Source organism: Phalacrocorax aristotelis, chromosome 18, assembly GCF_949628215.1.
Source record: "Phalacrocorax aristotelis chromosome 18, bGulAri2.1, whole genome shotgun sequence".
In the NCBI taxonomy this organism is placed as follows: Eukaryota; Metazoa; Chordata; class Aves; order Suliformes; family Phalacrocoracidae; genus Phalacrocorax; species Phalacrocorax aristotelis.
Genome location: NC_134293.1, coordinates 1,994,519 through 2,011,214, shown reverse-complemented (window position 1 = coordinate 2,011,214; position 16,696 = coordinate 1,994,519). Strand labels below are relative to the sequence as shown.

Here is a 16,696-nt window from a genome sequence, read left to right as displayed (position 1 = left end):
AGGTGATTTTCAGGGCAAGGCTGATAACAGTACCTTGCAGAGACCACCCTTCTGAGCCATCAGAAATGACCTTGAAAGTAGCCAGCCATGGTCATAAATTATGCTTGAATGAGAGCTTGGGAATGGGATCACCACTAACTTCTTATCACAGCTGAATGAACCTTGGAAGACCGTCCCTTTCACAAGTCAGGACAACAGTAGTACCTATGTAACTATACTGTAACGACCATTACAGGCTATTGTACAACACCCTTTTGCACACAACCTTCCAAGCCTTGTGTATCTGCATTTCTGCGCCTGTGAAATTGCCAGCAGGTAATGCCTTGCCATGGCTTTCAACTATATTGAGAGAAGTCTACTATACTTTAACTAAATATCAGCATTTCATTCCAAAAGGACCCCGGAGACATTATGACTTGAGCTCTACGATACCCATAGGGAACTCTGAAGGAGAGGCAGCTTTCTGCAAGAGACACAGGCAAGCTGCTTTTGTAAATACAGTGACAAAACCAGCAGTTTTATTTCCATTATCTCTCCATACATTTGAGATGAGACATGCTCTGCTTACTCTCCCGGAAGATGACTCGCTTTAAGCAACACTTGGAGCTCTGATTTTTATTTTTCATTTGTTTCTTCACATTTCACAGGGAGCTTCCCCTATGAAGCAAACAGAATGCCACCATCCCAAGATTCAAAGTCTGTCTGTCTTTGGCATCAGCCAGAGCAGGTCACTAGCGGGCCACAATTAAATCTCCACAGCACGCTCTGCGTGGAGCTGTAGTCTGAAAACATGCAGAAACTGAAGATAAGGTGCAGCTCCCTGTTGAAATAATGTCGAAACAATATGTTGCTTCAGAGCAGCAAAATCAGTTCTGTTGCCAGTCACTTTCAAACCGCAGGGGTTTGGGATTGGTTTTTTTTGCGTTTTTAGTCTTCTATACTCAAAAGTGCTTGTGTCTGAATACCCCTCTCCTCTGGCACAGGTGCTACAAATGAGATAATCGGAGAGTTTACAAAAAAGTAACGCTGGTCCTGACAGAGCTTTTTCTCTCCATAATCCTCAGAATTCCCTGCAGGCGTCAGAGTCTTTAAAAATTCAGGCCATGCTATATAGTTCATCCTTTCTCACTAGTATTTTTAAAGGGTATTTGGAAAATTTTGACGTGGACTATTTTGGCAGTTGGCAAAAGTTTTACAGTCGAAAGATAGTCCATTTTACTTGAAATGTTACTGTTTTAATAAAGATTGAGAACCTAGGCATTTCTTGAGTCAGTCCACTTGCATTTATTATTAAAAGTCTTTAGAACCAGCCTAGAATTACTCCCATTTTATGGCTAGAAAAACTAGCTTAAGAATTTATCCTAACTCTCACAGGCAGCCAGCATCAGCAGACACAACGCTAGGTCTCTTAGATCTTAAGGCTTGGCTATCCATCAAAGGAGTAATTCACCAGTCCTGTAGAACAAACTTAGGAAACCCATTCTGCTGACCATTAAAGGCTGTTTTACTCTGAATAACTAAAAGAGTAGATGGGTTTATTTAAGTGATGACAAGCAATACTGTTTCACAATCAAGAAACTCAGCAGTTACACTATCAAGTAAATAAAAATCATTAGCACATCTGCAGAAATGAAGTTATATAGGAAAATCCCTGCTGGGGGCTAGAGATAGAAATTATCTGTACCCATGTGCTTTACACAAGGCAGGTTTTAGTGCTCATGTCTGTGTGTAACACTACTCACTCAACAGGACAGTAAAATTAAAGCAGAGTCATTCAAGTTGCTTTGGGAGAAGTGAATGAAAAAAAAGAAATATGAAAATTCATTCCTAGATCTGGAGAGTAATGTACCAGATGGCAGATTCACTGAGACCTGTGAACACCCAGCATTTCTGAAAAATGAGGTCGGAAGTACCAACTCTGCAGACAGGACTCTCAAAGGACATAAGTCTGACTTCACTGGGTTAAAACCCACAGTCCCCAGTGCCATTTTCCTATAATTCAGTTACTTTTCATTACATCAAAAGGTCAGACTATTGCAGAACCTTTATTACACATTCATGAAATCACAGCTCAGTGTTTGGTTTTTTTAAGCATGTAAAATCCGCATCATGCTTCTACTATTTTCCTTCCACCCTAATCAATCCCTGCTATTTTCAGACAAACTATCAGCTGGAACACAGAAATATCTAACAAGTTCAGTAAACTGTAAAGCATTTTCTAGCTGCATGTAGGAAGCTATATGGCAGGAGAGCCAGCTGGGCTAAAATAGAATTCTTTTCTGCCTTTCACATCAATTCACATCAAACAACAATTTTTAGGCTTGACAGATGCTTCCATATGACTCATCCTGATTCCTTAGCTGATCTGAGGAATCAAGCCAGGGTCACAAACCAGGGAAGCTGATAGTCCAACACAGCAACTGGTCACTTGCAGACAGATGGCACAGAAAAACTTATTTGGAAATAAGACTGGGCTAAGAATGAAGAACAAACTTTTACTCTCCTTTGGTTATCTTAGCAGCTTGCCTTAGGTGTCTGCTCCTTTCAGCTCATTGTGTAGCCTTTCTGTATCTAAGATATCCATCCTCTCTCTCTAGTTTCTGTTACCTTGTTCTTAGTGCCTTTGAGGCTACCTCAGTGCAACCTTCCTCCATTACTCCTCCAAGTAGAGACACTTACTGGACTGTTGCTAGTACAAGCTTAGCTTTCATTAGAACTTGATTAAAAAGCCCACCCACCCACCACCACCCCCAAAAAATAAAATCACAAGCCAGACACCACCTTCTTCCACCCAAATACAACCCAAAGTAACAGAAAAGATAAGCCCATTTCCCAAAACCTCATCTCTAAGATTCTTTATTTTTCTGGCCTAAGGAAGAGAATGAATTATAAACCTGATCCCAAACACTGAGCAGCCCTTTTTCTCTGGTCTACCTCAGCAGACTTGCTTTCCAATCTCATTTACAGGTGAATTTTCATGTTTTGCTGGTAGAGTACCAGGAGACAAGACATCACTTGGAAATACTCATGTCCAGACTGCATGCTACAGCAGGGTAGATTCTGCTGGTTTTATGCATGCCTCAAGCAAAGGTGGTTTTAATAATTTTTTAAAAAAAAAAAACTTTCAAGAGTAGAGAAAAATATACAGCTAGGCAGTTATAGAATCCACGTGCTTTTGCACGGAGTTAAAAGCATTGATAATTTTAGATATGGAACAAATACACAGAAATTAAGACACATACATGTCCAGGGTCACCCAGCTAATCACTGGGAAAATACAAACCAAAACACCAGTCCCAGGATTTAACCATCAGTGGCTCTGATACAGCTTAAGAGTCACATCTTCAAAACCTTCATTGTGCTAAGGTTGCCTGAAGTTTGTATCCTCATATGAAAATTACTCTTTTGGGTTTCCATTTGCTTTGCTTTTTTGTTTGTTTAATCACTCTTGTGTAGAAAACCTCATAAGTGCAGTTTCAACATGGCATCAGATGAGAATTTTCTCATGGGGAGCACACACGGCTGCCTTCCTCTACGGTATAAGCAACTACTGCAGAGCCAGTTCCTTTCCCTTCCCTCTGTGGTATTGGGTGGAACCACACAGACAATGGAAACTCCCTTTGTCTTTGGGAGATCCAAGTTACTTCACCTGTGGTTACAGTGGTAAGATATGTCACATTTTTGGTTTAAGGTGTTTCTTGCTTATTTCCTTTGTGTGTTTTCCATAATTCTATAGAATTGATATTTATTAACTAGTATAGAAATATACCAAAGGGTTACGAGGATGTGTAAATTACAGCAGAAGTGCCTTAAGTGAGGACAGTTCCAGCCAGCCACTAGTGACAGCTTTTTGGCCATCAACTCAGCTTTGAAGCCACCCCAACAAGACTGCCAGACTCCAGGTCAGCAACTGCAAAACTCCATGTCTCAACATTGCTCAAAATAAAATCCTCTTCCCACAGCAACCATTAGGGTCATTGATGACTTTTCCAGGCACGGACAGACGAGAGCAGTGCAAAACCTTCTGCCCACCCTCCTCCACAGAAGTTCTCCCTGGAGTTTTGGATTTGTCAATCTTTTATTCTTGGTTGGATCTCATTTTAAAAAACAAAATGCATTAGTTACAACAAAAGCCTCATGTGTGCATATGAGCAAAGGATTTATTTAGCTGCATTTCTCTTGTCCTTGTTCGATATTACTGGCCATTTAAAAGACAGGAAAAACAGCTTTGCTGCTTCTCTAGTTAAAATGCTCAGAACTGTCCTCCAGCACAGTGACTGATGCTTAAAAATCAAGCCAAGGCTGTACTTCGAAATGTCTGGGAACATGTTCCTCCTGTAATTTAAATTATGCTGTTTGTACATAGATACTCAGTCTCCTCCTCCTTCCTCACACTGATTATCTAACCAGTCGCCATTACACATCTCAGAAGAGAAACTATGCTACCTCCTTATGACCCCGACCTTATACACAACATGGGGATAGGGAAACAAAAATACCCAAATCCCAACCTGCCTGTAACTTTTCTGCTCATTAGCCCTCCAAAGGACAGTGGGAACCACCAGCTGGATGGTGTGATACCCGAGGAAGCTGTGAAGCACAACCATATGCTCACTACCAGTAAGCAGCACACCATGCTTCTCTGGTTTAAGTAGATGTGTAGTCTTGGTAAGGTTGAAAGGACAAAAGACTGATGTGATTTTCCACTAACACCAGGGCAGAGAGGTAGACTTAAATGTGGTAATTCGGAATCACCACATTGCTGATGGACGCACACAAACTAAAAGACATAGGCAGGACGGTAGGGTGGCAACATGCATTTGTAGGAAGACAGGCGGGGGCAGCATATTCTCAAACTGGGAGAGATTACACGAAAGCACGTAGTGGTGGAATGCGTACGCAGAAGTCATGAAATAAACTTCAAATTTTATCAAGTCACATCAAAACTACATCTCGGAAGTGATTCCACGCTACAGAATTTGGAGAAGGCATTGTTTTAAGCTGTACTTCCCTCATTACTTCAATGCATGACAAGCAGGGAAAGTATATTAATTTACAGAGTGCTAACATCAACCCTTTGGAGACATACGTCCAAGGAACAATTCAGGAAGGGGAAAAATGATGTATTGATTCCAAACTTCCTTTTTGAAGTTGCAGCCATGTTATAATCACAAGCAATTAGGTCAGTCGGGGCTTTCCCCAATATGACTCTGCCCTGAATAGATGGTTTAATTTATGTTCAGTATGTTGCAAGTTGAAAACAAAATGTTTTCGAACCATTTCAAGGTAGCTACTGCTCATTAATCCGGGTTCTTTGAACTACTGTCCCACTGAATACAGCACAAAGCAAGCGACACATACAGTTAACACTTCATGTTTTGCCAACCCACAAGAAGGAAGAAAAGGTTTCATTTTAGATAGAGCAAGAGCTATATAATTGCTAAAGAAATTAAGAATAATTACAAGTGTTTTGCCTGATAATTATCTGTCATTACTTTTTTCTGTAGCATAGGGGTTAGATACATCTCCAAGGAAGAGAAGGAACAATCATGTTTTTGGGAATGGCAGACAGAGACACACACAGCATGGGGTAATCCTGACTGGTACAGGCACACAGACCAGCAGGTTCCCTGCCCTCTCCAAGCACAGAGGGATGACACCGCAGTCAATGCGCTGGCCTGGCATTCCACCCGCTTCTATCCTCAGCTCCAGCACAGATTTATTGTACTACCTCAGCCGTGTAATCTTTCTATGCCTTAGTTTTTCCATTTATAAAAGTGGGATCATAATTATGCACTAAGTAGCATATTCATGAAGATACACTCATCATTGTGCCATGGAAAGGAGCCCCAAAGAAAAAAAAAAGTAAAAATGAGATAAATCAACATCTGCTACACAGCATGCAAGTGAGCAGCCCCATAGATTGCCAGGTGCTGGAATGTTTCCCTCACTCCCATTTTCCATCCATCACAATGCAGAGAAATAATTGAGATCTGGAAGCTATCCCTTAAGGAGATATTTATCCTCCATTAAAGTGCAGAATAGACCACTTAAAGTTAATAAACTGGGAACTTCTGAATGCTTTTAAGAGTGACAGTGTGAACTTCTAACAAAAAGGGTTCTTTGCACAGACAAGGACATAACTCCAAAACTGCAGAAGAAACTAGGGGACTTCTGCTTTTTAAAAATAGCCCTTCTGAATGGGAACAGAACAGATTTAGGCAACAGCACCAACCGTTTACAACTGTGACTTGGGGGACCACCGATGGACTGAAAGACTCACCTCGTCAGGCTACATAATGAAATTAAATCATTTTAGAACTGAACTAGAAAGGGAAGGGGCAGTACACACATCTGTGCATGTTAGCATGAGCTATTCTTGTGTTAGTTATCTGTGAAATTGTGCAAAGAACACTGTATTTCAGCAAATCAAATATCGTTTCTCCCACTGAGGCTACAGAGGCAGATAGCAGCTTATAATTTAGAAAAGGTAGAACATGCAAAACAGTCCCTTTGGGAAGTGAGACAGAAAGGATTAGTAGGGGACATCTAGAAGAACTTAGACTGTGTACAAGAGAAAGGGGTAGAGAATCCCTGTTTTCAAACCAGTTCTACCAGTAATCCTTTACTGCTACACATACAGGGCTTAATTAACATCTCTACAACTTTGCCATATTACATGCTATATAAATGCTATTATTACTACGGTTATTTTGATCAAGCTTCAGTCCACAGTACAATTTTAAAGACAACTGTTAAACTGTGACAATTAAAGGGTCCTGCTGAGAATCTGAACAGCTCTTTGCTGCAGTGTTGTAAGAGGGTACCCGTCTGGCGTGCTCCCCAGCAGATCCCCTGCAGAGATGCTGGCTGCCAAACCTATTTGCTTAGCAGCTTGTTCCTTTCTGCCCTTTCTTGACTGGACTATGTGAACACGCAGTAGCGGAGGAAAGCCTGCTCATGCTCCTGCTTCGTTTAACTGTTGGAGCACAACCTTAAATTGCCAGCGAAGAAAGAGAAACAGGCACAGAAACAGATTCAACCCTTCTGTCACTGAGATCTACGTAGCTGAGCAGAAGAAAAACAGTGGCCAGCTCTCACAGGCTCACATGCTGCGATTTTTTTTGTTGCTGTTGTAATGACTTTTAGACCACCCCCAGCCCATTTTCAGCTAATGCAGAATTCTTTGCACTGGGCATTTTTTTGTTTTATGCATTTAGCTTTACAGTGAGATACTACAAAAAGTGTTGTTGAGCAAAGCAGGTCCATTCACTCTAAGAGTACATTACTGATCCTAGAACCCTTCTAGAGAGAGTACAGGTCCCATCTTAAAAAATAGAAGATATTAAAGTACTTACAGGAAAAGATTGTCCTTTTTTCTGCATTAAAACCAAAACCGTCTCCCACTAGCTTCTGAAAGAATGTGCAGGCCAGACTGAAAATTCAGGGCTCCAGTGCTTCCCTGAGAGGAAAACCACATTGCAGCGAGACACAGAGAGCTGCTAGAGAAATGATTCACATACGGAAGCAAGCTGGCTTCACCAGTGCTTTGGTATTCAGCACACACACGCAGACACATATGCACACTTGCTTACTCAGGGGAATGAGAAATATTATATTTTCAACAAAACAAGGAGGATTTATGCAAAAAAGCCATTTGTAGCCCACCTCCAGATGACTGAGATGCTTCAATCTGTAAAGCGGGCAAAGAGTTTCTTTCAGTATCCCATCATCCCCAACAGCAGGACCGGACACTGGGCAGAGAGCACAAAACCCAGACCAGTGTGCGTGACCCAATCAAGTAAAAACATGCGGTACAGGCAACGTAGGAAGGGCAAGGAGGTGGCCATAGAAAGAAGGCATTTTTCAGAGGAAACCACAGAAGCAGCTTTCAGAAGCTTTTATATACCACACTAATAGTCTCTCCCCCAGAGTGCCAGTAGTCACAGCCAGGACACCTTACGGCATTTCCCTTGCCTCCATCATTGCTTCAAAAAAAGTGGAAAAGTGTGTGCGTGCAGAGAAGGAAGACACATTAAGACAGAGGCTTTTACACAAGAAGTAACTAGAATCAGTCCCGAGTGACTTCTCTTGAGCTGTCCAAGAAGTGCAAATCTGTTCTTTATTTAGAAGAGAGCAAATAAGGGACAAGAGTGAGCAATTCTCAAGAACATTCCTCTTAAGCTTTCTGAAGAGAATTTAGTGTCTGAAGACAGGAAGGGCCAGAGGTCTTAACAGAGTTAAAGCAGGCAATGATAGCATCCAGTTGGAGGAAACAGAGGGGATGCAAAGAGAAATCAAACCCAAATCTAGATTTCAAGCACAGAAACCTAAGGTGTTTAGAACTGGGCTTTTTGTTTGACTCTGTCCAGAGAGGGGGCTCTTCACTCTCTGACATCTCTCACCTAAGACATTCAGACTGTGACCACAGATCAGGAACTCCCTCCTGAACTGCAGAAAGGGATCCTTTCCCAGCAGTATGAACAGAGTATAAGCAATGCTGATGCTGCAGTAGTAGTCTCATAATAGAGACAGAGGGAAGACTTACAATATGAGCCTAAAAAAGAGTTGTTGCATCTGAATAGTTGAACCTTTCTGCACCCCCTGGAACTCCTTGCTCCAGGTGCCAAAGGGGCTTAAAGGAAGATAATGTTATGCTAAGCATAAATTTACATTTCAGTTCAGTATTGGCACCAGTACTGTCATTGCATAGTAACCACACCTTAAGACACAGGCTGAGTCCAAACTGAATCCTTTCTGAAGGTTATGGATTTGGAATCCGACTTTCTCGTGATTCTTAAGAGTGAGGAACTCCTGCCTTCAGATCTTAAAATGCCTGAACTAGAAGACAACCACATCATGACTTATTTAGCATGTGATAGTGATCTATGTTTGGCAGGTCTCAAGCATACATTATTAGTTGTAAGTCCCTAAATGTTCAACCAATCGTTCCAGGTGCTATTCCAAGTTCACAGATGCTCTCAGTACCAAACCTTCTATCCAGCCTACTTTGCCAGTTTCTTCAGTACCCGAGAACAGGCTGTGTGATCACAGGTAGAGGAATGTACGTCTAACATTTAGAGTTTTTGAGATTATTCACAGCTCAGATAAGGCAGTACTTTCTGTCAACCATAGTAACGAAGTTCTTGTAGACATTGTGATCTATATGCACGGTGTTTCTCCTCCCTGAGGAAGTGACACTACACTCAGTGCTGCATGCGTAGGCAATGAGGTCACTGAGGTACCCAGCAGAGGGACCTCAAGTCACTCCCTCTGCCTTGGTTATGGACCACCTTCAAAAACTGAACAGATACAGCTGAAACATACTGACTCGGAAGCAAACGACTGCAGGTCCTCAGACCCTGAACTCATTAATGAGAGGGACACCAGTTGCATACACCTTGCTGAAAAGCTTCGTCTGAAGAAAACAAGCACACTTTTTGGAGTGCAGCACAGTGTCTCTTTGCCATTGCTGGTGAGTTCGTGTGGGCTCAGTGGGAGAGCAGCGTTGTCAGCTCAATAGGTTTTCCTATCCCTCAGCCAAGAGAAATAAAGAACTGAAGTGAGGGGAGTGGGGAGAGGAGATGAGCTACTATATTTCATCCGCAAAGATATTTTTAGCTTTGATAAACATAACTTGAGCAAAGCCTAAAAATGAAAGTGCTTGGACATGAGGAGACAGACACAGCATTTATGTGTTTCAGCCTTGGTCGACAGGCTGGAACAGCAGCATACAATTTCCCCAAACCCAACAAGACCAGACAGTACATTTGTTTATTTAGAGGTTTTCTGGTAGCACTTATTGCTATAATTACCTGATCTCTTTACTTAGACCAAAGAATTAATCAGCACAAAACCTTCTGAATTGAAAAACTGCCTTTCTGTTTAATGAACAAAGAGCCCAGAAACAGACAGCTAAAATGAGTTGGCCATGGTCACAAAGAAAGCCTATGGCCTGTCCAGGGCCTTAATGATAACATTCACAAAATCAGGATGAAAAAACAATGTCAAGTAGTGACAAACTTTTTTAAAGAATCTGCCAGGTTCTCACCCAGCTGGTAAATTTGGTTGACAGACAAAGTAACAGTGAGCATATTGCTTGCATGCTGCTCAATCCTCTAGCTCCCACAACTCCGCAACAAGGTATGAGAGCAGAAGACCAAACCCAAATCAATACACTTGTAAAATACCGCATTTGAGGAACTCAAACGCTTTATGTTGCAGCCTGCACTGCCTGTGCAATTTTACAAGAACAAATATGGATGAGACACAACTGATGGAATGGGCAAAGGGCAGAATTTCTAGTGGCATAGCTCATTTGAGAAGCAAATGCATAGAAAGAGAAAGTGTGGGAAAAAAAGGTCACACAAGGAACAAGATCTAAAATGTCTTTGCATTTACAGATATTTATGCAATATTTAACTGCTTTTGTGCATGCAACAACCTTGATTACAAAGGACAGAGATTCCATAAACAAGGCTATTATGTCAATAACAATGTCTTTTTAAAGCAAGTCTCTAATTCAGTTGTAAGGCTTGGAACATTACTGACTGGAGTTATAAAACCAAAAGTAATTACAAAGGAAAGTCTGCATCAGACAGTGGGTATTAGTGGAGTCAGGCCATGGCTTTGGTACAGCATTTACTCCACGCTTTCTTCCTTTTTGTACATAACTGATAGAAACGTCTTTATTTTCTCAGTTCTACTACAGATGTCAGGAAGTTCAAGCAGCTAGTGGACATTTGCAGAATGAATCATGGGGCACCATTTTCCATTTTGACAAAAACAACTGCTGTTCAGTGAACAAGATGATGCTGATTACAAGGGTGGATATAAAGAGCGAACTCCTATAACAGTTGCCAAAAAGGCCCCACCAGTGCAAGAAAGCTGTGTGTGCTGCCTTGGAGAAGTCAGATTCCCTCCCCTCCCTGTTCTGAGGGGACTACTATAGTTTCATGTTCCCACTGCTGTACCTGAGGAGCCCAGTCTGTGGCACAGTGATCAGCTTTGACCTGCAACTAGACAAAATTTTGTTGCTGGAAGAGACTAGAACCATTAAATTTGGAAAAAACGCAGATATGTTTTATGGTACGTGGAGTGCTACAGGAGACAAGAAAAACAGCTTCCTCCGGTGCCTATTGCCAAAATTTCAGAAGACCAGACAACAACTTTAGAATTTCCAAGGGAACAGCCACTAAGTCTGTCAAAAATAGAATTAGGAAGCTGCCTGTTTCAAAAGTAAGAGTCTGTAAGAGACGCCAGCATTTTTCAGCATTTCTGTCATTTCTGACTAGAACACTGAAGAGTTAACAGTCATCTATCTACCAACAAAAAAAGGCAACCCACAGAAAAAGGCGAAGTGAGGAAGGAAATCTATGTGGTGAAGGAATATTCATGTATTTCATTCATTTCAGTCTCTGATCACTTTTGCACACATTCCTCCAAAGTTTGTTTTTCTCTGCAATTCTCAAATGTCTGCACTTTTCTTACGCATCAGAGACACAGCAACAAACCAAGGATAGCTTTACTACAGTCACGCATGCATTCAAAATGAAGATAAACCTAAATATGTGAAAACGGCAATACTCAGTGCTCTTCCCTGAAAGGGGAAGGTAAGACTTTCAGTATTTTTTTACTTGAACTGAATTTTTTTTATTTCAATGACTGAATGAAAGACTTAGGAGAAAGGAAATATCTCCATTCTGTATTATTCCTCACTGTTAGCTTTCTGATATATAGGTTGTAATGTGGCATTCATTAACAATTCATAGAGAATTACCATACTCAAGTAGCACAGCAAGTTCTTACCAACACAGGCAAGATACCGCACAACCCTACCTGCTCCCTTTGCTTATTATCCGAGGGGGATCACACGTTGGAAAAACTTGCATTTTATCACCTAACGGGAAGGGAATCACAACAGGTATCTATTAGAAATGCTAAGGAGCCTTGAACAGAAAACAGTTTCGTTAAATTTCTGCTGATCACTGACAATGGAAAGCTGTGCAGGAAAATTAAGGAGTGGAGAAGATGGGTGCTGGAGGCTGCCTTAGAATTAAAAAACCCCAACAGGATGGTGGAAGAATGCCCCACTGCTTTGAACTTTTTGGTGCATTTCAGGGTGATGCAAATAAAAGACCTGAGTTGTCAGCTTTGCTTCAGAGGGACTTGCGCTGGAACTGCTGACAGCCGCTGAATGGAAGCAGAACTGCGGGCTATGCCTAGATGCACAGAGTGCATCACAGGGAGCCCAGCAGCAACAAAAAGTAGGACAAATTAACAGAGAAAACTGATTAAGCACAGGGAGTTCAAGTCCCAGGAGAGGAACAAGCCCTCTAATGTAGATCAGGATTTCAGGAAAGAAAAAAGTCTATTGGTAAGGTCTGATTCCCCATATAGCAATGTCTTAGTGTTTCCGTCGCGTTCTTACACTCTGCATCTTTTACAGATTACTTAAACAGAATCAGCTAATCATTGCAGTAGCTTAATAAACTTATCTATTTTACAGGTAGGGAAACAAAGGCACCTAAATTACTGACAAAATAGCACGTGCTAGTAAGGATCTACAGTGCCCATTGATTTTAGCTCCCATATGATAAGTCAGCAGTTTGCAAGAGACATGCATATTGTTGTACATAGGCACCCAGAATCAGAGCATAAAAGCTTGGCTTTGGTGACCTAATCAAATCCAGAAAAAAAAAAGGGACAATCTAAATTGAAGTTCAGCAATTCCTGCTTCCAGACAGCTTGTCTGAACTAACATGTTTGCTGCTGCTTAAACTTAGAAATCAACTTAGCACACTTGAGAAATTTAACCATGCAGCTGAAACGTGAAGTACCCAAACAGTGAGATCCTCCCAGTATTAACTGCAATGTTACGGAATAACTATGAAGAAACACGCAGTGGTGTAGTGCAAGCAAATTCCATTCTGAGATCCTGGTTCTGCTTTCAGGATTTCTTATGAAAATAATTTCCTTGGATTTGTTGGTTAGCAATCATAATTACTTCAGATTTTAAACCCTCAGTCCAAATTTGGCACGCAATAAACATTATAACTAAAATCAATTATGAGCATTTTTAAGCTCTGCCAAAAAGATCTTAGTACGTGGATCATGTTGCCTCTGAGGCAGGTAAGGACAACTAACAGTGCTTCATCAGCACGAACTCCTCCTCCAGACAGGTGGAACTCTTTCCTTCACAGAGATGCACAATACCACTCGCTCTGGCTCTGTCACATGAGTTGTCCACACACACAAACCCAAAAAATGAAGGCAAATTGCACCTCTGCTCAAAGTCCATAAGCTCAGCCTTCCATTTTCTTGTACAGAACAGCTACACTGAACAGCCCGCTACACGAACGGAAGCCTCCCTTACCAAAAGGTCGAAGGCCCAAATCCCAAAACCAGCAGGCACAGCTAATGAAGTGGGAGAGCAGCAGAAATTGGCACTCAGCTTTCCAAGTTTCTATAAAAACAAGTGATAATTTAAAATCTCCAGCAGATACTAAAATAGGAGGGTAATGAAGCAAGAGAACAGATTGCATGAAAAGGAAGATGTATCCTATGGAGTTTGTGACCTGTTTACCATGAATAAATAAATAAATGAAAGCAAAACAAGTCCCTGGGGTGACTGGGTTAGCATGAGGGACATTAGTGAACCTGTCATGCGGAGAAGCCTGTAGAAACAACTGTCATTACAGAGCAAAAGAGGATTGATTGGCCAAGCAACAAGAACTTGGGAAAGAACGCAAACATGAGACATGGAAGAAGAGAAGATTAGGAAATCCGGAACAACAGGAAAGTCACTCTGGATATTGCCCAACTAACTCTGCTAGCCTGGGTCACAGCAGCTGAAGGCCTAGAGCAAAAAAGCAGCAGTTTCAGAATACAGAGAAATGAGGAGAGAACACGTGAGCCAACTCAATTTTTTCTACTCCAGACTGAATCACTGAGCAACTCTGCCTGCTCTGTAGCAAGTGGAATATCACGATTTTGCATCCTTCATTAGGATTAATTAGTTCACTTGTTGACAGCATCAAAAGAAAGACCAAGCACTGGCTCAGTCAAGGAGAGCAACGTTTTCCTGTTCCTGCAGGAGCTTGCTGGTGAAGGCATGCTCTCCACGCCAGGGAACGCTTCTCTGTCCCTTCCCATGTAACTGTCCTCTATCCTCTGCTCTGAGGACAGGCTCCAGAATCAATCTTACTCCTTTCAGTACCATTAACAGTCACTGTTATTAAAAATAAATAGTATGTGTTTTTTTTCCTCTTTGATGTTGCATGTGATCTCAAACAAACTGTGAAAACGACAGGCTAAGCATTTTGCCCTGTCGTATCTCAGGGAGCTGGAAGCCTTCTGCCGGCAAGAAACTCTTACAGCAGTTACCATGGTGACACTTGTAATAGATATTTAAAGGCAGCTCACTCATAATCATGTCTATTAGATATCAGGAAGCTTTAAGACACAAAAAGCTTGAAACCAGGGAACCAGCCAGGCTTAGCAATGGTAAAAGAGGACAAGAAATTTATGGAGAGAGATCTGCTTATACCACCATTTAGCTGGACACAAAGGACTCCTTCTGTTCAAATCTGAAATGGCACTGAAGCTTGCACAGAACAAACTATTTTTAGTTAGTCAATTAAAAAATGGTTCTGAAAGCCTCATTTCAATAGTGGTAGCTCTATAAATCCTTTCAGAGCAGTCATTGCCAGAAGTATAATGAAGCAGTGCTACAGCTCATCCCACACTAGAACCAGGCTGCTGGAAATTCCCCAGCATACCAACATCACCTGGAGGGGGTTCCTTCCAAGAGAGGAGCACCCACGGCAGCTGCAGCTACCAGTGCACTCACCCCAGTGGCCTGACACCAGGGAAGCAGCGAGCCCCCTTCCTGTAACGCAGCCACAAACTCAGCTCGAAAGGGACCTTGCCTTCCCACCTGGAGGGTTGGGTAGCCTAAGGAGCAGCATCATACTGCTTTGTAGACATTATTATGCAGTGAGGAAACTTGAATCTCGATAAACACGAGGCTCACCGAGTTGAGGACGTAACTTTGGTGATATAAATGTTAAATAATGGATTTCTTTGGGTTCTAGTCTGTAGCGTTCCAGTCCACTGGAATGTAGCGAAGAGAATCTGCAGAATCAGATCACTAGATATGAAGCCACTTCACCAAGCTGGCTAAGCCTATGTAACAGTCATCAAATTGAGATTTCCTTTCTCTATTTGCTGCATATTTCCATGACAACTTTCCCCCAGTATCAACTTTATATTGGAAAGGTCTCTCAAAAGAGACTCTAGGCTTCTATAGCAACAACTAAAATCCCTTGGAGATGATGATGCCCAAAACCTTATACAGATCTTTTTTTAGACTATGAGTTACAACACAAGCACATTTCAAATTTCATAGGTGAAACCAAAAGCATCTGCAATATTAGAGAAATCGGGAAGAGGGGAAGGAGTAACTTGCTGAAGTGGGTCAAACACAAAGAAACCACCTTACTTTCAAAAAGGATGTGCACTTTGAGATATGAAACGTCAAAGAGAAAAGACAGGATCAAACAAACATCTTGAAAAACCACATCCTGCTCCTTCTTTCTGAGTTACAAAACAGAGTCACAAGGATCAAGTCTGCTGATCCTAAAAGGAAATTTTATTTAGAAGTCACTCTCTGCAGTCTTATCTGGTATTGACCTAAAGAAAAAAAAATATTTAAAAAAAAAAAAATCAATGAGTCAAGATGCCTTTTCAGTTTTAACTCCCATAGACCTGCCATCTAGCTACAACCTAACCTTATTTGAGTGCTTTACCTGTTTGCCATGGTAGTGACAGTATTCTCCAACACGGGAAGCCTTGCTACCTTGGATGAAAAAAAAAAAATAACTGCACCTAAACAAATAAACTGGTTAAACTCATATAAGCCAAAGGAAGTACAGAAGTTAAAGCAACTTTGCTTCACTGAATTTAAGTATATTTCACAAAGCACTTCACTTCTCCGATGCCCTTTCACACCTAAAATCTTTTAAACAAAAAAATCCCCAAACCCCAAAAACCTACATTCACAACCTGGATGAGAAGGAGGAAAGCACCAGTCTTAATATCTAGAAGAAAAGGCTATAGAATAGAAACATTAAGTGGTGCTGCCAGAATCAGAGCCCAGCGGGCCCCAACACCTCCTTCTGTAGCCACTGGAAGCCTCTTTGCTACCCAAAAGGCAAGGTTGGCAGTGTGATCAACTGCAAAGCAGCCGTACTTTCTTCTGCTTGTGGCATGACTGAAGGCTTTTCCCTTTTTCCTGAAAATATCCATCCATTTATCCCCCCTCTTCCTCTCATTCCCCTAGGTCATCATAGTTCTGGTAAGGGAAAAAGGTGCAGACAGGTAGGCATGAGTGAAAAAGAACGGATTTAATCTAATTATTATTGAATTCCACCTCCAGCTGCTTCCTGCCCAGTTAGATAACTTCAGAAAAGACTCTGCAACTGGCAGTTTGGAACTATGAAAACTAACTTTATTTTTAAATAGCAACGCCAAAACTGACAGCCAAAGCCTATTCAAAACCTGGGAGCTGTACAACTAAGAGACATATGCAAAAACAGGATTTCAGACAAAAACCCCGTTATTTCCAAGGTTTATCCTCTCTGGAGGATATTGAAGTGTGGGAGAAAGACTGAGTCACTGTAAATGTCAAGTGAAA

At 41.5% G+C, this 16,696-nt stretch overlaps 1 protein-coding gene across 3 annotated transcripts in view; it reads right to left on the bottom strand.

Moving 5' to 3' along the window:
- Positions 1-7,445, bottom strand: part of SPECC1 (sperm antigen with calponin homology and coiled-coil domains 1) — an 84,989-nt gene extending 77,544 nt beyond the window's left edge. Inside the window, exon 1 of one of the 3 annotated variants that reach the window (XM_075113586.1) lies at positions 7,359-7,445. The gene's annotated coding sequence lies outside the window, so the exon portion shown is untranslated. The remainder of the gene's footprint in view (positions 1-7,358) is intronic. The other 2 variants (XM_075113587.1, XM_075113584.1) reach the window with 2 other exon arrangements.
- Between the last annotated feature and the right edge of the window lie 9,251 nt (positions 7,446-16,696).